Source organism: Solenopsis invicta, chromosome 4 (genome assembly GCF_016802725.1).
Source record: "Solenopsis invicta isolate M01_SB chromosome 4, UNIL_Sinv_3.0, whole genome shotgun sequence".
Lineage (NCBI taxonomy): Eukaryota > Metazoa > Arthropoda > Insecta > Hymenoptera > Formicidae > Solenopsis > Solenopsis invicta.
Genome location: NC_052667.1, coordinates 219,919 through 245,453, shown reverse-complemented (window position 1 = coordinate 245,453; position 25,535 = coordinate 219,919). Strand labels below are relative to the sequence as shown.

Sequence of the window (25,535 nt, the reverse complement as noted above, 5' to 3'; positions counted from 1 at the left end):
TATAATAAATATTTCAAATTTTCAAATATGAAATTTGAATACAACTAATTAAAGAAGAATTTTTTATCGATCACTGGATATACTTGGATCTTGGTACCGCAGACATTTCTGGTGTGATTTTATATACACAAAATTTATATTTCTTCACAATTACTTATTCTAGACATACCTTATACGAAACAGAACAATAAATGTAGTACCGATAAATGTAGATAATATACATTCAATAATTTTTCGATTATTTTCTAATTTGAAATTGTCGCGCGTTCGTTTCGAGAACCTTTTCAGAACCTTGTCACCCTGTCGCACGTCGTCGAGCTCTCCTTACAACATTCCTACGATACGATATCGACATCAATCTCGTCATTAGTCTTCCCATTCCTCCAATCCACCCCCGCTCTGGACTGTCTTGCTAGACTCACGGTAAAGTTATTGATAATTTGTCATACAGTCTCCAACCGCGATCGCTCGAGCGAGCCATCCTTCATCCATTTTGACCGCGAACAAACCGTTATACGTAATCCGCGTCATCAGACTGGCGTACTTTTTGGTCACTCGTTCAGCGGAAGAGAGAATCGATGGTTCATGCTCGTTTTTTCCTAATTTGTTTGTGTAAAAAAGAAGGAGGGCAAAGGAATAGAAGGAAAAGGGCTGGACTATTATACGCATCGTAGATGATGATGCCATAAAATATTCATATAGTCGATTCAAAACACATCGATAATATATTTTTATTATTATATAATTTTATATACTTTTTTTTATAAAATACCAATTCCTCCAATGGTACGTCGATTGAATGTAGGCACATCTTATATTCGTATATTGAATTCTCCTAATGTAATTTTCATAAACAATGCCTTTTATTTGCTGCCTGTTAATTAGCGATATTCTTTGACCAGTTTTCGGTGAAAAGCTGGATCGAGAATACCAGAGAAAAGAGAGAAGAGGAACAGCAGGCGAACGAATGAACGCGAGAAGGCCCTCGGAAACGCCCTCTCCGCCCTGAGACGCCTCCTGTCCATCAAGCCGTCATCCCCCTTCTTCTCATTCTATTTCCCGCCATGACCCCGACGACTTTCGTTTCGCTTCCAAAAGGAAGCAAAAAGTTGCTTCCCAATGCAACCACCTAACTGCACATAATTATAATCGACGAAATATCTCGATGCGAGATATCTCTTGACCAACGCCATTCCCTGTTGCGATCGCGTTTCTAAATGTAATCGAATCGTACGTAAATATAAAGACCAAGAAACGCGGAACAAGTTTTCAAAATTCTAACCATGTATAAACCTTTACGATAAAACTTGAGAATTTGAAACGCGATTTTTAAGAAGCCACATACATGTTCTCAATTTTCAAAAGTTAATTTAATTCTTTTTTTTTATTGAATATCATTCTTTATAGTTTTAAGAATATGGGACAATTAATGTAGAAATCACAAAAATAACAAAATTAGCAATAATGTGTATGTGTGAATGCTTGAGAAATCATCATGTTTTTTTGTCAATACTGGTATGGTACCTCAGTTTTCAATATTTTTTGATGCCCAATTGTGTTGCTACATAAGTATTCATAATAAAATTCTCAACCGTTGAGTCATTTCTTTTTAATTTTTAATTAAAAACATTTATTATAAAACAAATAAATTTTAACATTTTTTATTAAAAAATTTCTTCTTTTTTAAAATTTCATAATTTTTCTATTTTTTCAAATTAATTTTCTATTTTTTCAATTTAAATACTTGGCTTAATAAAATCTGACCCTATTCTAAATATAAAATTTATTCAATTTTTTTAATAAAAAAATATGCAAGTCAATAATATTTGGCGTCAAAAATATATGTAGTTTTTTATACGAGCGTAATTTCTCGAATAATCATCAACTGAAAAAATGGTTATTATATTATATTTCAATTTCTTAATAAATCACAGGGACCTAAAAGTTATCAACTAAATATATATATATATATATATATGGCGAAAGCTGCAGAACGCTTTATTAATAATTATTACTGATTCTTTCATTTTTTTCTAAAGCCATCATGGTCTTTGTTGGTGGAAAATTTCTTATGTCACGTAAAGTTCCATTATCGCGATTAAACCCTCGAAACGTTTGTGGCTGATAGTAAGCTGCAATTTTGTGGCGCACAGCTGGGATCTGTTCACCGACCGAGTGCTCGTGCCGGTCAGCTTTCTCTTTCTATCCTTTCGCTTTTTCTCTCGCTCTGACTCTTAATACCTAGGTGTGGAAATGACTTGTGGGATCGGATGGTAGCGAGGAATGGCAGAAAAGTAGTACTTTCAAACCGATACCCTAAATCACGAAATCGAAGGAGGGTTCGCGGGATGCATTTGACCTGTCAGTTCAGTGAAACAGTTTTCTTTCTTTTTTTTTTCGAGCATTAGCTCGTTCATCAATCTGCTCTGAAATAAGGTCTACAAAAAAAAAAAAAAAAAAAAAGAGATTCGCGGTCAATCAAAGATCGTAATGCATATAGCATATATAATTCTCTTTTTTTTTTTAATATATACATTTAGATACATATATTTATTGCAATTATTTAAATCTAAAATTTTACTTCCGTGAAGAAAGTATTGTATTTAAAAACTAATACTGATTGTTAAATCAAGAAATCAATCAGATATTTTAAAAATGACTGATTTCATCAATTAAAATGTCATAAATCATAATCTAAACTCGAAAGAGACGTATGTACAACACTCGTAAATAACACGTCTGGAGTTTATTATACAGTGTTATAAAAAAAAAAAACGGAACATATCTTTTTTCCTAAATCTTTGAACGACAGATATGCGAAACGATGTCGATTGATGTCGAATCAGAATAAAACTAAAAATGATTATTAAGAAGCGTGTAACGCAATTAGGATTAAATGGCATATGGACATCGCGCGCATTGTCAATGACATTACAGTTAAGTCGTCTACAAATAGGCGTATCGAGAAGACAGTAATAATACATTCTGGCCCACGTTCAGTGCATCGCAACGTCGAGAAATGATGCAAATAAAATTATTGCGTGATAAAATTATATTTTGATACACCAAGCAGATGCGATGTGATTGATTATAAACAGATGGATATGGTTCGCGTAACATGACATTTCCGTCGTCGATTGTCGATATGCTCGCGCGGGCATTTGCTCGTAGGATATGATAGCTTTATTTAAAGATGTGACGAGGATGAATGTTCCTGTAATGTCCTGTGTTCACATAGAGGTAAATTTAATAAAATCTGCAAAGCAGTATTAGATATTATATAGATGCATTATAAGTATGTGTCTCTTTCTCATTCTTTTCATTCTCTTGAAATTTATAATATGACAAATTAGAAATTATTTATTGTCCCAAGTCTGAACCAATTACAAAAATATATCAAATATTAAATGTTAACATGTAAATAAATTTTAAGCGAACAAATTACATGTAAACTTAATTGTATAATGTTTGTGAGTAATAATATTATATACTTTCTTGTTACCTTATTTAAAAAATTTTTCTGTGTTTAAAAATTGTGTCTTTTATAAAATTCTCCTAAAATGTTAGATTAAATCAATGCTTCATTAACGATTGATGTACACAAACGTGACTAACAATTTCCGAAAATCTACTACGACTGTGATGAAGCAAAAACGGCGGCTAACGATTTGTATCCTATGCGTATGATCGCATCCCGTCTTCGTGAAGAACTTTAAAGAACAGAAAAGAGGAAATATTGGGGAGAAGAATCGGTTTCTTTTCGATGTGCGGGGTAGCGTATGATCAGGTCGCTCGATGGTCGGCGGGGTGATCAAAGATTTCGAGCTGCATCCTTACAAATTAGAAAGAAAGTAAAAATGCAGGAGAAGAAGAAAAGGTTACAACGTGCTCTCTCTCTCTCTCTCTCTCTCTCTCTCGCTCTCTCTTGTTCAAGAGGATAACGAAGAGAAGATCAAATGAGAGAGGAGAAAGAGAGAAAGAGAGAAAGAGGGGGACCGAGTCGGAGGATGAGGCGACAACCCGTGACCAATCTGACACTAAATCAACTGACGTGCGCTTGACTGCACGGACGCTCAAACGCGCGCCGATGCATGCGAGCGTTCACGCGCGCTCTCGATTTGAGCTACTCGCCTGTAATATGTATAACATTATGTATGCAGTGCTCTTTCCTTTTGGATATTCTCGCTGGCAGAACCTGTGTACTACGTGCAGGATCCGTTAAATAAATTGGCTCTCGCTGTCTCAGAAGATGAGATTCGCCTATCACCAAAAGAGAAAGAGAAAGAGAAAAAGAAAGAAAAAAAGCTGCGACCGAGCCAATGTATGCCTCTATGATTACTCTAATTGCCGTATCACAATGATTAAAGTTACAAAATTTATTTATTTCTAATTTGTAATTCCCTTCTCAGTTTTATTTTCAGTTTCAAGTCGCAAATTTGTACTCGATCAGCTTTGTCATCTTTCAAATATCCCGTATAAAATCGTGATTCGAGTATACCACTAATAAAGCAGTATGTATACAAATGTTCGCGAGTCGCCGGGATAAGCAGCGAGACGTGCCTGCTTTATTATTCATCTCGCGATCGCACGCTCGTGATATGCGTGGAATATTACTCGAAGCTTAAATGCTCCAACTTGCGTTAGCGCGACGTCCCCTCCTGACACTAACTCTGTTACATTTATTATCAATCATCTATTTTATAAAGCATGTCATTGACAAATTTCAGGTAAAAAAAATGATACACATATTCCGGAATAACATATATATTTAAGATTGCAAGAGTTTATTGAGCTTACATATCTAACAATAAGTTATGTGACTAGTGCCACAATATTTACTGTTGTTTGTAACACATAAATTCATATATCGTATTTACATGTGATTTTATGTGTTAAATTATTCATTTTGTTTTACACATTCTTGTATGTAATTTTACAAAAATCACACACAAGAATGCATCGTATGTATACGATTTCTTAACAAGTACTATTTTTATCTCTGTTATTTTATCTCTGTATCGTACTGATTGCGTTTTACAATCTCTCGGCAGATCTTCGTCTGAGTCTTTGCACAGTGGCACGGTTTTATTTACAAATTCTATAACTTGATAAGCAACGTTGAGATGTTACAGTGGACCCTGTCTATTCCTTCCATTTGAGAATTGAACCTCGAAAGCGTGGTGTCTCATAAAAATTTCTCTTTATTATCTTTTCTCTCATTTTCATTTTGCGCTTTTCTTTTTTTAAAAAATTCAACGCGTGTGCGTACATGCATGCGTTTGTGTTTAGTTGTACCGTTGTGCCACAAAAAGACTTCTTTGCTCTTTCTCTTCTCTCTGAATCCCTCTTTTCCATTTTTCACTTTCTTCATTTCTCGCTCTCCCGATCCGCATCGCCATTCGCTTCCCCGGCGTATAAAGGATACGAGAAAAAAGAAAGGAAAAAAAAAACAGCCATTATGCCTCCTCATTCGGATTCGGTATTCCATTGAGAAAGCTCGGATGGGAAGGCAACAATGTTGCATGTATATTAAGGAACCGCGATTCGAGAGCGTTATATATAGAAATCGTTGGGACTCTGATCCAAATTTACCGCGATCAATATACAATACCGCGTATCGGTCTACACAGACTATGTCAAAGATGGAAAAATAAAAAATAAAAAAATTAAGTAAAAATAATCCGCATGCAATATGATATTTGCAATTTTGTCGTTAATCCAGATCTACCGCGGTCGTGCGACTTAATAATCATACGGGCCGATTTTGTCGATTTAAATACCTGTCTTTCTGTGCTCGTAGCATCGAGTTAAGAAGCAAGCAAGGATTAACAACGATTTCGAAATAAATCTTACTCGATCGTTTAATTTAAACGCTTCCGCTTGGATTTCTCATTTTCCCCTGAGGAATCTCACTGAGTATGACTCTCCGGACGCCTCGTTTCTGTCACGTCTTACCTCCACGTTATACAGGCTAGGTCGTTGATCCAATTCACAATTGCGATACACGCCGCGTGTCTAAATCTGCATACTCATCGGTGACGTGAATTCACTCGTATTATGCATTAACTATGCAAATGCCAATCAACCGTAACAAGCAAGGAACTGCGTGGTGTATCCTGACACACTTCCTGCCGGTAGGTAGGTACCTCGTCTAAAATATCCGCCCGTTCCATCTATAGAGGCTCGGAAATAAAGCACCTTTTGCAATTTTCTCGACGATGCGTCGCATCGCGTCCCGTCGCGTCGCGACGTTGTAAAATTCCGATGTGAGATTAAAGAGAGTATAAAATTTCTAATTTCGAGACAACTGTCGCGCGAATAGTGGCAACGAAAGAAGAGTCCTGCACCGGTTCGAAATTCATCCCGGAATTCTTCTTCTAGAGAGACGAGAGCGAAGCCTTCCGAGCCCACGCGGTTAATCCCACAACTTCTAGACCAGAATCTTCTCTCATAAAATTGCTGAAAGATTTTTTTTTAATTGGCATAGAGATAGAATGCCGAAGAAGGCAGAGCGAAACAGAGGATCGAGGGAGAGGGGTGGAGACACCGAAAATGATCATCGTCGCACCGTCGCGTCCTACCGATGAAATCGACGATCCGTGAATCCGGACTTCGATATTTCATATTTACGACGACACGGAGAACATAACTTCTCTTTGGGACTAGTAGCGCGGGACGCGGTATCGGTAGACGAAAGGACGAGTTTTTCAAGAGCTTTAATAACCTCGCTTCATCGTTCTGGGACTCGTATCGAGGGGATTATATGCCGTGGATTAACATATTGACGCGGTCTTTGTGAGAGCCGAGCTAGACCAGTCGAGAGAGAAAAAAAGGAAACAAGTTAAGAACAGAGTTACTAAATCACTTGCCGCCCTAACGTAGCCGTTTTCGAAAACAAAATTATTATTACTATCGGCGGTAACCCCCCCCCCTCTCTCTCTCTCTGGCTCCTCCTCTTTGTTCATAAAAATTGACAATCTTTTATCGCAGTCGTCTCGTAAATCACCTCGCGGAAGCATCGGTCTCCTTGGTTGATTAAAGCAAAACCCCCAGGTCTTCTATAACGATATTGAATAATTGCAAGGCTCACAGTATTATACTTGTCGTCGGACGTAACAAATAGCCATTATCTTTTTATACATCACACGAATGTTTGCAAACATTTTATCTTTGACCAAAGATTATTATTATTTTTTAATTCTTAAAAAAATTTGAAAAAAATTGTTATCATTGTAAATCATAAAAAAAATAACAAATATAATACTAATCTAAAAACTCTTATAATTCACGATATGTTGTGTACAACTGTATATTATATGCGTGTAATAAAACTCGTCGATAAATATTTAAGTAAAATTACACTCGACACTGTATTGTCTAACACTTATCGGTGAATAAAAATAAGAGCGTGTGCATGCTCGAAGGTAAGACGAAAAATGTGCGTGAAACATCGTGATAAATGATAGGACTGGGTCTAAACCCTCTAGACCCCCAAAGACCCAGAGACCCACTCGCGCTACACCATCGCGAAGGAACGGATAAAGGACCTCGTTGCCTTGTCTCGGCGCATATTAATGGACAAACATAATCGCCGCATCTCAGCAGGAGCCGCCAGCTGAAATATCCGCTCGTCGTTGCCCGTTGCTGCCTCTTCTACCGTGGCTTCGACTCGCCGCCGCAGTTCTCTGCACGATGCCAGGAAGCGACGTTCCTCGACGCGGACGTACGTTGAAGAGATCATTTCCCGTGTTGAAATCCCGAAAAGACGAAAGGACCAACATATTTTCACGTGCACGGAAAAAACAAGTGTACAAATTCCAAGTAGTTGTTGTGAAAGGTGTTGTGATAGAAACAATTTTAAATAACTTGATCGAACAGTGTCGTTGCAAGTCAAAGTTGAGAGAGGAAGGTGTTGTACATAAAATCCCTAAAGAAATAACTGAAAATCTTTGCAACTGTGACAGTGAACACACATCTCTCTCAGCAAACTAAAAACAATAACAAAATAACGCAATAACTTTTTTCTATATAAACAATTTTGTGCATTGAAAATATTAAAATTGCATATTAAGGGAAAAAATATGCAAATAGCAAGAACAAATAATGAAATTTATATCTTATCATTGGAACTATTAAAAGTGTGAAAACTCAGTTTTAAAAAAATTATCCCCTGACATTACAAATATCTACATTATATATCTTTTTCAAACCAAGCTTCTTTTATCATTTACAACACAAAACATGTGCTTGATTTTTGAAATCTGCATACTAATTAAAAGTTTTTCATAACACTTTGAATATAGTAAATGTTTATTACGTAACGTATTTGTGGTACAACTAGAAATCGCTATAATATCGTTCGTTTTAGATATCTTTTCAATCCTTAGCTCTCATCAGAGCGTGATGATCCCTCGGCGTGTTTCACTATAATGTGTGTGTGTTTTTTTAATAATTTATACGGATGTACTTAAATGTATATCATTGTTTTTATTCTGCAAACCATCCAACGTTATTATTGTTTTCTTGTACCATGCAATATGATTTTATGAAATCTATTTATCGTTAATCGTATATACCGTATGTATATATGTAAAGATACTCGGCTCAAGTTTGGCGCGAAAGCTGCAGGTATTTTTGTATTTTCTCAATGAGAGAGAGAGAGAGAGAGAGAGACCTAGATCAATGAGATTCGGAAAAAAAATAGATAAATAATTCTTCTGCTTAGCCGTTGGAATTGCACCGATTTCTCACTCTCTTCCATGATCCGTGGAGGCTCGTGCGTCAGGCGATACGACGATAACGCACGCGACATGACGGCAAGTGCCGTTTGATTACGCCGTCCGCTATCAGCCGCTATAAAGTCGATGGAAGGCGGGCGTTAAAGCCGCCTCTCGGGCCCGCCTCTACCTCCCGTGCAGGCTCCCCACCGTTTCGTTTCGCCGTCTCTCACCGGGAGACGGGAGACGCTACCAGACCCCCGCAGGCCATGAGGCTGGTGGCCGCCGAGCCGAGCCGAGCCGAGCGTCTGGCGAACGCTCGCAAACGACGCAAAGGACGCAAACCACGGCCGCGGGCCGCGGGCCGCGCGCCGCGCCGTGACGAAGCTCAAAGTAGGCAGAACGTACGGTGCGCGCCATACTAGTGGTATAGCCTCATGTCGGACGACGAGCCTATATATTTCTCTCTTTTCGTCTTACCGTCTTTCCACTTTTGCTCGCCTCTCTCTTCTCCCTTCGGCTATTTCCCTTCTCGCTTTCACTCAACAAAATGCACCGAGTCAGTTCATCTTTGTCCTTCTACTGCACGAAATAGCTTTTGAATCGCTCGCGCACGCGTATCACGTAATCACGTGTGTGCGTGCAAGGTTGCGCGAATGCGAGTGCATGCGTGCGCGAGTACGTGTACGTTTGGGGGTTTAATGGGCCCAGCTAATGACTATTGGCCAGCAGACTTGGGCGGGACCAGAAGAGCTCGCGCGATGTACAATCTTATATATACATACATGTGTGTGTGTGTGTGTGTGTGTGTGTGTGTGTATGCGCGCGCGTGTGTGCGTGTGTGTGTGGGGGGGGATGAGGTGTATGTGTGTGTTGTATTATACTATATATATCGTATACATATACCATAAAAGGTACGATCCCTTTGCATTAGCTGTTCTTTCACACATCGATTATGAACCGCTGGTTAAGATATTTTGGACTTTGTTTTTTTGTTTTTTAATAAAGAAAATGATAGAGACAAATGAGAAAGCAAAGAAAAATTTTGTATATGTAGATATCAAAAACATAAAATAATTTCATTTTGCTAAAGACCAAGTTTTATCCGCTCGGTACCAAAATCTCAAGTGCTCAACGGAAGTGTCAAAAATAAAATTTCTTTTACAAGTTTGGAACTTGTGAACTTAACAACTTCAAGTTAAAATAGTCATTTTCTGAACGCTTCGAGAGAAGATGGAAAGGTATTATTTAAAATTAGCCGTGCAGCCACATCAGATTCACGATTAAACTTTTACAAGTATCGCTTTACACAGAAATGCTTGAATCCGGATATATAACTCTAATAATAATTATGTTTAATGCACATACTGAATTAACATTTAACTCGGATACGATATAAGATAACATATATAAAATCCCTACAATATATTGGAACACAGGAAGCCTGTCTAGAATGTTTAACTCTCGATTGTCAGGATAGTTGTACGAATAGCCGTTTTAACGTCATCAACGGACGTGGTCCTGCTGCAAGGGACAAGTCAAAGAGTCGCGACCGACGCGACGGTGGTTCTTGAGGAGCGCGCCGCGCCGCGCACGTCGTCTTCCACGATGTGTTGGATCCTTTACAACGCGATTTACATAGAATGGTTGTACCGTCGGCGCATATATCGGCAGCGCTTAGCGAGGCAGCCTGGAGAAGGAAGAGAGAGAGAGAGAGAGAGAGAGAGACGACGTGTCTATACTCGCGAGCTCGTAAGTCAGTAATGCGGAGCAGACGCGGAGCAGACGCTGAAAACATCCATCACGCTCGCGGGACCCTATCGCGTCCTGTGGATCTCCGCTTCATAATTACATTCTCGCCAGCTCCAAGAGACCAGAGACCAGAATACTACCACACCATATCTCGAGATGCGTTCAGCTACGCTTCCGAGATCGCGGTGGTGTGTACGAGTCAGGCAATTAAACGGAAAAATGCGATGTACGTGCGAGCGCGTTTCTCCCCCCCCCCTCTCCCTCTCCCTTTGATTATGTACGCCGAATTCGAGAATGTGAAGCGCCATGCTGTGCTTCGTTACGCAAAGACGTGCAAAGTTATAAATAATTATTAATATAACGACGGTAAGATTGTAAACGCGTCTGTCTGAGAGTATACGTACAATTTTGTACGAAAATATAAAATGCAAAAACATGCGTATGAACACGAAGTATAATAATTAAGCAAATGAATGGAATAGACGTGCAGTCGCTTACTTTCCTTGAAAGATGCAACGTAGACTAAAATTTTCTCGCTATAGAAAGGGAAAATTGTATACGCTCGATGAGAAACGCGACCTGTCATGTCTGTTAATTAAGTTATTTACATTGGACTTTAATTAGTTTCTGCAAGGGATAAAATGCTTTATACACATCTCGACATAAAAAAGCTTTACTATGTGCAGATGTTAAGTTTTGCTTGTTACACAAGTTTTTGATTTATATTATTTATGTTATGTATTTCATTAAGAATTCGACAACTGGAATAAAATGAAGAAATTTGCGCGGAATTAAATTATATTTCTTATTATAAAAGAAAATCTATTTTTTATTATAAAAGAAAAAATATAAAAAGAGAGTAACATATCTGAAAATGATTAATTCTAAAGATATCAATGTTCTGTGCGACACTAATTAACTCGTAATCAGCTCGTATCAACGACGGATGTTTTAGTTTTAATCATAATTCAACTGATCGTTTATCTTTTCTTTTAAGATTGGAAGAAAAAAAAGATAAACAAACAACATTACTCGCAGCCAATGTAACTGTCTATAAATGCGGTATGAAACTCGCCTGAACTAACAAGAAACGTTCAAACTAGTGACAAGTTGTATCAAGCGATATGGCGTGTCTCCCTAATTTCTGCTCGTATAAAATAATCAGCGGCACTGTCGCACTTTTTTTTCCTGGTAACTCCGGGGCACAGCAGCAGCTGCTTCCAAGACAAAAAGGTCAATGTGAGGTGGTCGGGCGAAGAAGCCGATTAAACTTTCAGGGGTATGTGACAATGGGTAGAAAACGAGGGCGGCAGGTGCCTCACTCATCTAATATTAACATCACCGATCGATAGTACCCGGGAGAGAATGAGAAAGGACGAGAGGATCGAGCCCTGTGGTGGCCGCGTGGGTGGAGACAATAATCGGCCGGATAACTCGTTTGTCTTCTCGCGCTCGGTTGTTCGTTAGGGACTGTCTATCGCAAATATCGTGCGAGCACGAACGTATTTACTGACGTCTCCCACCGAAATGGAATCGTGAGTTTGAATCCGCCGCAGCTAAATGGGAAAGCGGATAATGACGACCGCGGACGGCGGCGATGAAGGAATTCGTTATTTATCCTGTTCTCACGTCGATTGATACGCTGCGATCCATAAATCATAATTCAATGTCTCGATTATATGATTCGTAGTGCAATAACTTGTGCAATTTTATATACGCTTATTATATATTAAAAGTTTAAATATTTTCTTTAATAATTAATATAGTAGTATTTTAGATACGTATCATCTTTTTTTATTTTTAAGTGTTTTTGCAATAAGGTTAGCGTTGTAATTTTAATTTGTCGCGTAAATTTCTACGTCGTCATCTCGATTCCACTTCCAATTAATATTTTATTAATTTAATTTTCACAAAAACGTATTGTGCACAAGACTTATCTAAATGTAATTAATTACGTTATATCGTGTTTTTATCCGTACGAACAGTAATGATCCAGTATTGAACAGGAAATTTCCGTTAGTCGTGTCAGCTTCCGACAAGTATCTAAATGTATAATTCGCAACAAATATCATAACCGCGCGCTTTCTTCTCTAATATCGCTAATAATTTTTTCTCTAATATCACTCTCCTTTTCAACATCCGCGGATGATTTCCTGTAGCGTGAGCAGCGGCCATCGCCCGCGTACCATGGTACCGGGCGCGAGGGTTGCAATTTTTGTATTTGCAGGAATATTTATAGCGGCAACGGGAATTACCATAAACAACGCGGCGAAGAAACTCAGGAATTACTGTATTTAAAGTGCAAGGGGGAATAATTACCGTGAACTGCAGCTACTAGCAGAGCCATCGAGGTCGACAGCAGAAAAGGGGCGTGTTGAACGTCATAGAACGATACTGACAGCTCGTTCGTCGGAGAGAGAAAGAGAGAGAGAGAGAGAGAGAGAGAGAGAGAAAGAGAAGAAAAAAATGGGAAAGAAATAAAGAATATGGGAGATCTTATCTTTCTTTTAGTTGTACGTACGTTCGTTACAATATAGCGTTCGACGCGAGCAAGACATTTCGATTCGGCAGCTTGTAATCATCTTTGCTTTTCTAATAAAATACCAAGGATATAAACGAACATAAAAAGAAGCAATAAAACAAACATTTCTATGTAAATCTAAAAGAAAATTTACGAAACACAATTATGAACCACATGTGTGTGTGTGTGTGTGTGTGTGTGTGTGTGTGTGTGTTTATTTTCACACTTATTTTAATTTGACGAGAAACTTGCATGCGCGCGTAATGAACATGATAATGAAAATAAATACAAATAAAAATTGATAACCGATCATTTCTTTAGCTATTAAATATACTGGTAATGTACTATATTCTGGGAAATCATAGAATATAGACTTTTAGGAGTAAAGTGCAAAGGTCATTGAATCGTGCGGCTAACGAGCGGTAGTCGTAAAGGATATAAATTCGCTTTACGTTCGGGCAGAGTCACGCAGCGCTCTTTGCGACTTGATGATGATGAACTTCCTGGCCACCACTTTGCCTCGCAAGCTCGCTCGTAAAGTCGAATTTAATCTGAAAGGAGCAAAAACGACGGTAGAGACAACGATGCGGAGTTATATTGTAGATATAACTCCGTAAAGATACCTATATCCGCGCGAAAAATCACAAGAGAAATTTCGTACGCGCGCTCGAACAATTGTGAAAAAATTTCTTTTATCAAATTCATATGCATATCGTATCACAATAAGATCATGTCAAAATTTATTAATAAATTTTCAAGTTTCTCATCAATTAATCATTACTAAGCTCAGTTTTTACGCGAAAGCTCTAACAAGAATCGACTTATCGTCTTATTTACGACCAAACATATACATATGCAGATGTATAAATTATTGCGATCCAAATTTTGGTACTATAAAGTTTTGAGAATTTATTTTAGGAACCATATATGGAATCATTTGGTGAAATACGTGACGTGATGACATACGCACGATGTAATCGTTGGAGAGAATGGCGTGAAACTTATCGATCTATGTCCTTGTATTTTGTTGCGATTTGTTGCGACGTTTATCGCTCGCGTTAAATTTGTGTATATTTTTTTTCATTTTTCAAGTCTCTCAGAATAATCTTGACTTATCGATAAGACACAGTATGCATATCCGCCTGTCGACATTAATATTAATACCTTACAACGGAGCTGCCACTTAATTACCACGTTCCTTAGATTATTCTCGCCGTATCAAGAAAATGAACGACGGCAGAAACTTTACAACGACGTTGTAGTATGATTTTCATCGTTGTAACTTAACATCGCTCTTATCGCGCCGGCTGCTGTATATAGTATATATTATAGATCGCGTTGTAGTATAATATATACACAAATCACTGCCGTCCATCCACTACCCATCTTCGTCTTTGCTCCGGTCATTAGCGTGATCGACAGCGCTATTATTTCCCTTTGTGCTTTCTCCTGCCGTGCGCGCATAATTAGTATTGCGTAAATCTTGTGCCGTGCGCGCAAACGAGACTTTTTTTTATATTCCATTTTAATCGCTGTTTGACGCCGTTGTTATTTGGGCTTATATTACGAAAGAAACATATAGCTAAGAGAAAGATTGCGTAATAGAAGCAGGATGAGAATTCTTTGTATATTCGCCGCGGTCTTGACTGTGAATCGACACAATGTACGTGTACAACAGAAATAAGAATACGTGCATCTGTCACGAGCACTATGTTAAAATATAGTATGCGTTCAGGAAAGAGAGCTGCATCAGCATATAGCAATCACGTTGATGCACGTATATTTTTTTTTTGCTGTCAGAACGATATTCTCGATTAAAAACCACTGCACGCTTCTCTCGCTCTTGTGTCGGTCAACTAATCGCGAGTCGCGACAATTCTCTATCGCGAGGATGGCTATTCGATGGCTCGTATACCTAGCATTGTACAGCAAATTGATCATAACGAGGTTTAATTAAAAAAGACAACGCCGGCTATTGAGCGCGATTACTCACGAGCGTTCGTTTTTCGTTTTTCCACGCCATAAAAGCGGCTGCTGCGCCATCGGCGATGACCCGAAATCAGTAATCGATTACAACTACAAACACGCAAAGCTTCGGAATGTATACGTTACATGTGCCATTGGAATATTCGAGATATTTTTCAAATATTGAGTAAAATGCAATTTACACATATAATAAAAAACCAGATAGATATTAATTAGAGAGAGAGAAAGAGAGAGAGAGAGAGAGAGAAAGAGAGAGAGAGTAATAATAGTGGTGATAGTGATGATAAATTACAGCAAGCTACATTATAATTTTAATTTTAAAAACTATAACTACAAAAAACATTTCTTTAATAATAATATTAAAATTTAAAATAACGTTTCAATAAAATTTTACTTAAAATTTTAAGTCAAATATAAAAGAAATTATAAAAGGAAAAAAAGTCAAAAACAAAAAAAAAGAAAAAGTGATACACGTTTCTGTCTCGAATATCGCCAAATGACCAACTGTAGTGAATCGTTCTAAAATTAAGAACGATTTGTAAGAGCCATCGTGAGTTGAGCAAAAGTGTAAGCAGATAAATCATTTTGCACACCAATTTTGTGTACAAAACAAAACAGAAACATACGAAAGATCGTAAGACCATAATAATCGATAGATGAAACCGATAGTTAATATTTGCGCGTAATATCACGATCTTTTATCGTGATACGAACAGTTTCGCGTTGCAATTACCATTGTTATAAAAGCTTTTGAAAATTTGACGTCCTAAATCCTGCCAGGAAACGTCGGATTTTATTGCGCTCGAAACACTTCCGTCAAATTATCTGTGCGTTTACTAAAATTATCCTTGTACGCTAGCTGGTACTTGCATTATTGGCGTGCGAAATAGCAACAATCTTGATACTTGACCGTTAAACTGTTGAATTAAGTAGAAGAAAATTGACGAACGACGAATCGGTTCTAGTTGTGCGGGAAGCACGGCATTAACGAGACGCCGCGCCGCGCGCAGCGTATAATCGCGTGGGGGGTGCCATGGGTTGCTGCGACAACGGCGTTACAATTTCCGCTCAAACGACAAGACTTTTGTACGTCAGGAAGATGTTCTAAAACTATCCAGGACACGCCGGAAGGTTCCTGAAATAAGGTACCGCCGCCAGCGCGGCGGCAGAGTGGCGAGAGTGAGAGCGAGAATGAAGGTGAGGGTGCGAGAGTAAGGGTGAGGGTGAGGGTGAGGGTGAGGGTGAGGGTGAGGGTGAGGGTGAGGGTGAGGGTGAGGGTGAGGGCGAGGGCGAGAGCGAGGGCGAGCGACGGTAACGGGACTTCCGAAACGTGCCGGCGTGGGTGGCGGCGACGAGAGAGCCAAGGGAGTGAGCCAGGAATGTAATCACAGGATTCCCTCGCGATCCTTCGGGACGCTGGTAGCCATCTTGGATTCTTAGCAGGGTTTCCCCTGGCTTATATATATCCTTCATTAGGTGTTGACAGTGACAGCGGCTTCTATCTCTCTAGGCTCGCGCGCCGCGGTTCGCTCTTGCTCTTACGTCTCGCGTGCGGCTGGTTAGGGCTGGTTAAACCCTGGTTCACCTCTCCTGTACGATACGCGATTCGCTCAATACGGTACTCGCCAAAACAAAATCGGCCGTTGCACAAACTATGCAGGCGAACGCGCGTATGGAAATATGGTCGCCGGCTTGAAATAAGTATGGCAAAGCAAGGTTTCCCGTTATTCGCGCGCGGTAGCGACCGGTATACGAGCCGACGTAAACTCGAATCGTGTTCGCTGCGCCCGACGTGTACGACGAGCGCGAACCCCTCTTGTTACGAAAGTCCCACACTGAATCGAGCGTTTATAAGCAACAAAATCAACTCTCTCGTAGGTAATCCAAAATTGTGATATTTTATGCCACGAATCGAATTAAATTTCAAAGACATTTTACCGACCCTTAATTTTCTGCTATTTCGTCTACCCTTGAAAAAAAAAAAATAAATAAATAAATTGTTGAGTGTTTCAATAAACTGATTGTTATTACATCAGTAACTGATGATATTTCATCAGTTAACTGAATAATCATCATCATCAGTTATACTGACATAGTAATCAATTTATCAAATCTTTTTTCAAAGAGTATCCAAACGATAATTCAAATCTGCACAATCTATCATTTCAAGTTTAAATAAACGCTATTCTAAAAAACATATACATTATTTCTTGTTTCATCTGCAACAATTAGCGTCGTTTATATGATTTACATTAGTAGACAGCAGAGAAAATTTGTAAAACATCTGGATATAAGAATGAAATTAATCGTTATTCATTAGGTAGGGTTTATTAGCGCCGCGGGTAAGATGGATCGACTGGCACATTAGCTCTCAGTGAAAATGCGTTTCCAGGTATTTCCTAACGAACGCTACCAGATAGCAAGTATGCGGCACGACCGTTTACATCGTTTTTAATCAATTCCCGGCGGGAATACGCGCGCCGCGCCGCGGTTTAACGTTTTAATAAGCGACACCTTGATAAGATCGTTAATTTCAATAGAGTTCATTTAGGAGGGACTCGCATGCCCCGTAATATTTTCGAAACGAGTAATTTTCAGCAAATCAACGTTTTTATTAATTAAACGACGCGCGACTCGCGCGACAAATTGCCTCGATTAAAAAGCCGTTCCCCGTAGCCGCGTCGTAACGCGATCGCGAAGCGCGCGTCGCGCCAAGAATAATCGCTCGAGCGGTAGCGGAAGATTTGTTTATCAGCTTATCTCGGCCGTCTGTTTCTCTCGCCGTAACTTATATTGTAAACCGAAACCGGTTCACAAAATGACCAGTCCAGAATGCCCGTTGGGCAATCCGGATGAAGTTGCCTTCTCGAGTTCATTGGTGCATAACGCTGAGTAAGGCGAGATTCGATCATCGTTACGTCGATGCGACGTTGCATAAATATCGAAAGCGAGCGCGTGATCCGGAACGATCCGGCGGAAAAAGAAAGATCTGCAATCGTCGAACGAACACGGAAAATCGAGAATTCATAATTCATGACTTGACGGCATCTGCAATTAAACGCGCGCGCCGCACACCGGCTGTCTACATCATCGTCCGTCAGTGATATTATAATTGAAACGGAATAAATTTAATTATCGCCGACGCGATAGATTAATGTTCCCGCAGCGTGCAACACACCCCTCACTGACCAGTAAATAATCTAGTTAATTGTCTTCGCAAAACATCCTTCTGTTGTTCAAGATTCTTCAATGGTACAATCTTAATAATTGGAAAAAAAAAATTCTTTTGAAATCTTTGTCAATGCGACTGACTTTGTGTTACTTTGTAAAAGCGTGATGTTTCGAGCGGCTTATTTCGGCCGGGCCGCACATTGGTGCACATTAGAGAGGTACAGAAATCGACATGAAGATATCTCACTCTTACACTTGGGTTAAATTTATGTACAGCGACTTTTTAATTAGTCTAGTCCAACCGAATTCGTTATTAGTTTTCGATTAAGGGCGGAGCACCGAAAATACCCTCACTCACTCTCTCTCTCTCTCTCTCTCTTGCCAACCGCATATTCTCGCTGAATATCCAGAAAGACGATGACGACGACAGAAGAAAAAAGATGTTCCTCGTAAAGAAACGCGCAGATATGCATAGGAATTGCATACGGGGAAGAAAGGCAGCGACTCGAGAGCGGGAAGTAAAGGTGTAGACATGAGGGCGAGAGAGAGGATAAAGCTTGGATAGTCAGAGAGACGAAAGAGAGGGGAGGAAAAGGGAGGGAAGAAATAGCCTTCGCGCCTCTCTGCTACTTTTCTATGGAAGACGAAACGACCTGCATGCTTGCACGGTAAAACGGTGTGCCTGGCCCCATAACTCGAGGATTTTTGTCGCCGGCTTTAGTCGCAGTTTTATACGGCAACCTTAAAATTTTCTCGCTTAACGAAGAACCCTGAGGGGATGATCTGTGGCGAGTACCTGGCCCGACACATAGCGCAAAGCGCTACAATTTTATTTCATCCGGATATTACTTATGGAAGGTGTAGTGAGTTTTCGCGAGGCAAAAGGGCGCGCTGTGTTAAAAAGCACAAGCACAAAAATAATGCCCTTTTTTGTACACATGCATCGCGTTTCTCTGATATACCCGGCACGGACGTTTAACATGCTATCAACATTGCTCTATAAACGCGTGAGCTATAGTAAATTAATGTACCAATTGTGTATTGTAAAATAGTTTTTTTCTGCAATTAATGAAGCTATGCGAAAGGTATGTCTGGTACATACCGTACCTACTATTATATCTCACAATCAGTATAATTAGCGCCATTAGCACGAGACACGATGCTTGCAATTTGCAATATTGTCGACAAAAAGTAATGACAATACTAACGCGACTGCTCTTCTAATCCCTACCCCATGTATAACAATGAGCAACAATGCCATTTTTATCATTCACGTAGATTCGCCAAGAAATTAGTTTACACTTTGAATAGAGCAAAGGCTGGTAGTCTGCTTATGTTATCTCGAATGAATAAATTTTTATCGCGGTTATAAACTGTCATAGCTTTCGCTGTCTTTTCTCGTACTAATGAAGCACCGAAAGATATTGTAGCTTCAACACGAGAACGGTATATTTATGCGCGCAAACAAATAAATTCTTAATTCACGTATATTTCTATTCTTAAATGCTATTTGTTTTCATTTAAGTATGAAATGCTCTCTTCAATTACAACTGTTTACTTGCATCAAATCAATAATAAATATATCTGTGCAAAGTATATTTTATTCTTAAGACCGTATTCTTGTTTCTAATATCATATTGTTCTTACGACAAACTCAATCGCATTATTTGAAAGATATTTATTCTTAGATTAAAAATTACATATTTAAAAGTGCGCTCAAAGCTCACTTGTTTCGCGTTCACGGGCAACAGTGTGCACGACAACCCAATGGATCCTAGTATCAAGCAAGATGATTCATCCTCTGTTTGAAAATAAGTTTCGACATTACCAATAAAAATAATGCAGTTGGCAGAAGTGAAAATTACTGGCGTTGCGTTTCATTTCTTTCCCCAGTAAAACTAGTAGACGATCCCAAATAGTCCAAAACTCTCTCTTTTCTTTGTTTATCCTTCTCTTAAAACTTTTTCTTTCATAACCTTTTTTTATACAAATAAACTTTTAACTTTAGTAAAAAGTTAATAAATTAAAGTAAAAAGATTAATAAATTAAAGTTTATGTGTTTTAATAGTAACTAGTTAAAGTTAAAAATTAAATCATTTAAAATTAACTAAGTTCAGCTAAAAGTTATTAATTCCGTCGGCCAAAGAGAGTGAGGAGGTGGCCTAGACGGCGCACATGTGCGCGGGCTTACGGGCTGTGCGCGATCAACGACCCGAGTGAGGGGGCTTTAACCGGCGTGCACGCGCGCTTTCGATTATGTGAAGTCTTTCTCGCTGCGCAAGACTACCGCAACGACTTCTTACATCGCACCATGTTACAAACTTTCGTAACTCATTTGCAGGGTTGGGTAATTAAAAAATTTAAAGTTAAATAATAAAGTTGATAACTTTTAACTTAAGTTAATTTTAAATAATTTAATTTTTAACTTTAACTAATTATTTTTAAAACACATAAACTTTAAATTTATTAACTTGCTACCAAAGTTAAAAATTTATTTGTGTAAAAAAAGGTTATAAAAGAAAAAATTTTAAGAAAAGGATAAACAAAGGAAAGAAAGAGTTTAAAATAAAGAATAAAAGAAAAGGGAAATAGAAGAGTAAATATACATAAAAAAATAATATACATTTTTAATAATTGCTGAATTACGTGTAATGTTTTGAAATTTTGGTGTAAAAATAAAAATTTATTTAATAAAAAAATTTTTTTTTTTTTCAAGAAAAATCATAACAAACGGATAGATATTATAAAACGTTGGATATAAAAAAGGAAAGATATAAAATAATGAAAAATAAAAGGAGAAGGAAGAAAGGAGTTTTTAAATACGGAAAAAAGATGCAGATGAAAAGAAGGGAAAAAAAAAGAGAAAAAGTTTAAAATAAAAAAATCCATATTTTAATAATATTAATCATTAATATAACATTTGTTATAGTCAAAGTTAGAATCATAACCCTGCTTAAAAAATCATAGTACAGAAAATGATAGAAACATATAGAAATTTGATAGAAATCTTTAGGTTCGGATAAAACAACATGTATACAATTTCTATTTTTCTATACGTTTCTATTATTTCTTATCCAGTTTTTTATACTTTTTAAGCAAAGAAAATTAAAGAAGCAATGCATAAACCTTACATTGAAACATTGAAACATTTGTAATATTGTATGGAAGTTATAAAAGATTTCTGCAATGTTACTATAATACAAGCTTGCGGCAACATTGAAATGTCCGCAATTTTAAACCTGAAAATTTTTATGACGTTTCGGACTATTTGGAATCGTCTACTGGTTTTACTGATGGAAGAAACAAAACGCCATGGTGACGGTCGACCCTTTCTTTCCGTGCATACTCTATCGCAAATGCGTGTCTCTATGAATTACTCCAATCAAATACGTGTTTTGTTCAAACGCGCCCGTTCAGCAGTGTAAACAGACAAGAAATAGAGATTCCTTTTTGCGCGCGTGAAAAGCGCAGCAACGCGTGCATGGAGAGCAGGGACTGTACGACGCGATGCGATGACGTGACGATTCGTTCGAAAATACAGAGAGGCGAAGGAGAGTGATATAGGATTTAGTATTCAGCACAATAATAGCACAAATTTCGATCATGCAAATTCCGCAAAACGCACGTTTTACTAACAAAAGATTGATCGCGACTTGTCGTTATTCGAGTACGCGACTCGCCATTCACCTCGCCCTTTTCAACTATCTGAAGTTGGCGGACAAATTGCGAGCGCTTCGGTCGCAATCAGTGAAAAGTCAGTTGAAATCGTTCAATGCGACGGAATTATGAAAACACAGTGCTCTCAAGTATCAAAAAATTAAGTAATTAATTAATAAATAAAATAGTTTGCTTTAATATTTTAATTCGTACGTTTTGAAATACTCTATATGTACATTCTTCAAATATACATAAAATTTTACTTCTGTTATGTATTATTACATCAAATTATTCGTAATTTTTTCAAATTATAAAAATAATAGTTTCTTGCAATCAGAGTTAGGTAAATCAATATATTTTTTTAATTAAATTAAATTAAATTAAATTATATAAATAAATTTTTAACGTATTAAAATAGTTAATGAATTAAAGTGTATGTGTTTAAAAAATAACTAGTTAAAGTTAAAAATTAAATCATTTAAATTAACAAAGTTATGTTAAAAATTAACTTTCTAACTTTATTATTCAACTTTTTAATATTAATAATAAAGTATTTATTATTTAACTTTTAATTTATAATGTTAATAATAATATACTTTTAATGGTATACAAAAAAACAAACATCAAAAATTTATATACATCAAATTTAATTATACATTAATTTGATTATAGTCTAAGATTATTAAAAGTTTTTTATGTATATGAAAAACTTTTAATAATCTTAGACTATAATCAAATTAGACTGTAATCAAAACAAATAATTATATTATTTGTTTGATGTAAATAAGTTATTTAAATGGTACTATTAATATGTACATTTATTCTTAGAATAATATTAAACAAATATTGAATATCAGACTTACATGAAGCAAATTTCGTGACACGGCTAATCAAACACGAGTGACTTTTTATTAATGCAAATACGTGATTGTGTATGAAAGTACAAATATAGTTACTTTAAATTACTCAAAATATATTTGTTCTAATCATTTAAATAATCCAAACTGTTTGTGTTTATTAGACTTTTAGTCTGTTCGAAAATGGGTTTGGTTATTACTAGTAAAAATAATGCAGATGTAAAAATTACTGCCATTGCGTTTTGTTTCTTCCACCAGTAAAACCAGTAGACAATCCCAAATAGTCTAAAACGTCATAAATATTATCAGGTTTAACGTTATTGCAAGCTTATAGTAATATTGCAAATCTTTTGTAACTTCCATACAATATTACAATGTTTCAATGTGAGATTTATGCAATATTTCTTCAATATTTCAGTGTTGGTTATAAATTATAATTCTAGCCTTCATTTTCTATAAAAAATGTTATATTAATAATTAATATTATTAAAATGTGGTTTATTATAGTAAAGTGATATGCATTATGAGAACAATTATACACTTTCTTTGGTATTTGTACAATATATTCTACATTTGTCTCAAATAGTTGGATACTTAACGTTGAATACGTCAGAAAGATAATTATTAGATTTAAAAATATGTATGTAATTTGTTTTTTATGTGTCAAAAGTTTAAAATAATCCAGACATTTGTACAAACTAAAGTATCTGCCTACATGATAAAAGAAACAATAATAGCTTAATTTAAAATTACTCAAAGCAATAAATGTAGAATATATTATACAGATACAAAAACGTATAACTGTGTTCATAATAATATTACTTTATTATAATCTATATTTTATAATATTAATCATCAATATATTTGTTTTAAAAAGAAAAGGTTGGAATCACACCAATCTATACAGTACTCAAAAATTGTGGGAACATATTGCATAAACTTTACAGTAAAATATTGTTGTAAAATTGCATGAAAGCTGCAAAAGATTTCTGCAATGTTACAAGCTTGTGGTAACATTAAAATGTTCACAATTTTTAACCTAAAAATAATTTTAGACCATTGGGATCATATTGATCTATTGGTTTCACAGGTAGAAGACATTAAACCCAAAACTCCAGTAATTTTTACTTTCGCCAACTACATTACTTTCACTGAAAATAACCAAATTTATTTTCAAACAGAGAGATACTTGAATAACAATAACAAAGCTCTATTTAACAAATTGTTCATTTAATTTACTCACTCACTTGTTACTGTCGTTGCTGCTGCTATGTGTCCTGTCCTATTGATTCTAAAAATGTAATAAACATAAATTATTATATAAATATAAAGAATTTTCATAATAGTTAAAATATTTACAAATTTTTAAGGTGCTCGTAGCGTCATTATTGAATTAAGGATCAATTCAATTTGTGATATTATAGTATTGTTCGTTTTGTTTGTCCTGGGTCTACTCGAGACAGACCTGGCTATCTCTAAAGCCTGTTCTACAATATGTTCTACAATAGCATAAACACAAGACTGTAAGGTTATAAGGCCTGCTTTTAAGAGCTTGTAAGCAAATAAAAATTTTTATTTCTTACGTTACAATGTTACATCTTGTGTTTACTGCTATTGTAGAACAGGCTTAAGTTAAGATAGAGGAACTCTGGAAAAGAATCGTAGAAGAGGAAGTAAACTAGAAGTAATCTAGTAGACCCAGAAAACAAAACAAACAATACTATAATGACTCTTCACGTGTAAATAGTGTACATTATATTTTATAAATTTGACAAACATGACTATACAAATGCTTTTTACTATTTTTACTGAACTGAAGTGAAAATATGATCACAGAAAACAAAGAGATATGTTAATAAAATAATATACTCACCCCGTACTCAAATTGCTCCACGGATATCGTCTTTTCGTTTGCTGCTCTCCTCAAATCGTACGACAAATGTAATACCGGCTTAACACACTATACGCAAATATATCAGTGTTTTCAACGTAAATAACAGGCAAAACACACGCAAGAATTGGCGAGAATTCAGCTTGTCGCGATGCAGTAGATGCTAACGGAACTTGGAACGCAATCGTTTCTACGCATCATGCTACACGATCGTGTGTTATAGTCGTCCGCTGCTACATTCGCAAGTGACGAATATAATTTTCGAAAACGCGAAAAGTATGGCACGCTCGACTAAACAACAATAAATATGACGGGACAAGGAGAAACGAACGGCCGGCGCGACACATCAGTCGAGAGACAACGACCGACGACGACTGACGACGACGAGATCGTCCGAATACAAACGTACATTATACATGATGCGTAGAAACGAAACACACTCACTCACCGATCTTGTGCATATCTAACACAACGTTTCACGCGTCATTCGCGATATTTCACTGCACGTTTCCGAGCGAACAAACGCACGCGAAATCTCGACGAAGCCACGCGACACGATGCCTGCGCTTCGTAAACGAATACGATCACTTCCACGTACGACACTGTGTATCGGAATAATCGTCCGTTATTACATCGGCACTTATTCGTACGCAATCAAAACTTGGAACGTACGAAAAACACGGAAGCGATACGCCGTACGTTCAGTTGGCGGCACAACACGAGTAATGGCGGCCGGAGTGAGCGACGATGGCGCCTGCGGCGTCTGCGGCTGCGCTCGGCGACTATTGCCGTACTGCGACGGAGATAGTCGAGCGGCCGAGTCCGGAGTCCGGACTCCGGAGTCGTCGCGACCACTGTTTACGAGGAGAGTGGGAAGGCGGTCGTCGACACCACGCATGACGTCTGCGTCCGTTGACCTTGCGTGACGTAAACTCGCCGCGTACAACACGTGCGTCTCGGTTAGCGTGAATCGTATGAATGAC

At 37.4% G+C, this 25,535-nt stretch overlaps 1 long non-coding RNA gene across 2 annotated transcripts in view; it reads right to left on the bottom strand.

Moving 5' to 3' along the window:
* LOC105195795 overlaps positions 1-25,320 on the bottom strand; it is a 255,143-nt gene extending 229,823 nt beyond the window's left edge. Inside the window, exons 1-2 of one of the 2 annotated variants that reach the window (XR_005574656.1) lie at positions 24,535-25,320; positions 23,905-23,952 (exon numbers count right to left, since the gene is read on the bottom strand). This is a non-coding gene — a long non-coding RNA (uncharacterized LOC105195795). The remainder of the gene's footprint in view (positions 1-23,904; positions 23,953-24,534) is intronic. The other variant, XR_005574657.1, reaches the window with a different exon arrangement.
* Between the last annotated feature and the right edge of the window lie 215 nt (positions 25,321-25,535).